Source organism: Triticum dicoccoides, unplaced genomic scaffold (genome assembly GCF_002162155.2).
Source record: "Triticum dicoccoides isolate Atlit2015 ecotype Zavitan unplaced genomic scaffold, WEW_v2.0 scaffold116741, whole genome shotgun sequence".
Lineage (NCBI taxonomy): Eukaryota > Viridiplantae > Streptophyta > Magnoliopsida > Poales > Poaceae > Triticum > Triticum dicoccoides.
The window spans coordinates 1-1,275 of NW_021181152.1; the positions used below are offsets into that span (position 1 = coordinate 1).

At 51.7% G+C, this 1,275-nt stretch overlaps 3 non-coding genes across 3 annotated transcripts; all 3 read left to right on the plus strand.

Annotated features, from left to right (window-relative positions):
* Positions 1 to 224: 224 nt before the first annotated feature.
* On the plus strand, positions 225 to 343 carry LOC119343128. The gene has a single exon (XR_005165900.1). It is a non-coding gene; the product is annotated as a 5S ribosomal RNA (ribosomal RNA).
* Positions 344 to 640: 297 nt separating this feature from the next.
* LOC119343130 lies at positions 641 to 759 on the plus strand. Its single transcript, XR_005165902.1, has one exon. It is a non-coding gene; the product is annotated as a 5S ribosomal RNA (ribosomal RNA).
* Positions 760 to 1,056: 297 nt separating this feature from the next.
* On the plus strand, positions 1,057 to 1,175 carry LOC119343129. The gene has a single exon (XR_005165901.1). It is a non-coding gene; the product is annotated as a 5S ribosomal RNA (ribosomal RNA).
* The last annotated feature ends 100 nt before the right edge of the window (positions 1,176 to 1,275 follow it).

The following is a 1,275-nucleotide window of genomic DNA, read 5'->3' on the forward strand; positions in this document are numbered from 1 at the left end:
TTTGCACGAGTGCGGTAAGTCATAGCTGGGTGCTCACGATTCACGGGTCCAGCGTCGGCGTTGTGGCGCGGCAAGCGTGCACTGGTGCGGTTGAGAGGGAGGGGTGGAAACCGCGTTAAACTCGTCTCCGTAGTTGAGAGGGAGCGGCCAAAGCAATGTACAATCGTCTTTGTAGTGGAGCTGGGAGGGGCAAGGATAAGGGACGAAGACCGGGGTAACATGTCGGATGCGATCATACCAGCACTAAAGCACCGGATCCCATCAGAACTCCGAAGTTAAGCGTGCTTGGGCGAGAGTAGTACTAGGATGGGTGACCTCCTGGGAAGTACTCGTGTTGCATTCCCTTTTTAATTTTTTTCGCGCCGCTTGCAAAACAAAACGCACGTGTAAGTAATATATTTACCGTGTTTTATTATTTTGCACGAGTGCGGTAAGTCATAGCTGGGTGCTCACGATTCACGGGTCCAGCGTCGGCGTTGTGGCGCGGCAAGCGTGCACTGGTGCGGTTGAGAGGGAGGGGTGGAAACCGCGTTAAACTCGTCTCCGTAGTTGAGAGGGAGCGGCCAAAGCAATGTACAATCGTCTTTGTAGTGGAGCTGGGAGGGGCAAGGATAAGGGACGAAGACAGGGGTAACATGTCGGATGCGATCATACCAGCACTAAAGCACCGGATCCCATCAGAACTCCGAAGTTAAGCGTGCTTGGGCGAGAGTAGTACTAGGATGGGTGACCTCCTGGAAAGTCCTCGTGTTGCATTCCCTTTTTAATTTTTTTCGCGCCGCTTGCAAAACAAAACGCACATGTAAGTAATATATTTACCGTGTTTTATTATTTTGCACGAGTGCGGTAAGTCATAGCTGGGTGCTCACGATTCACGGGTCCAGCGTCGGCGTTGTGGCGCGGCAAGCGTGCACTGGTGCGGTTGAGAGGGAGGGGTGGAAACCGCGTTAAACTCGTCTCCGTTGTTGAGAGGGAGCGGCCAAAGCAATGTACAATCGTCTTTGTAGTGGAGCTGGGAGGGGCAAGGATAAGGGACGAAGACCGGGGTAACATGTCGGATGCGATCATACCAGCACTAAAGCACCGGATCCCATCAGAACTCCGAAGTTAAGCGTGCTTGGGCGAGAGTAGTACTAGGATGGGTGACCTCCTTGGAAGTCCTCGTGTTGCATTCCCTTTTTAATTTTTTTCGCGCCGCTTGCAAAACAAAACGCACGTGTAAGTAATATATTTACCGTGTTTTATTATTTTGCACGAGTGCGGTAAGTCATAGCT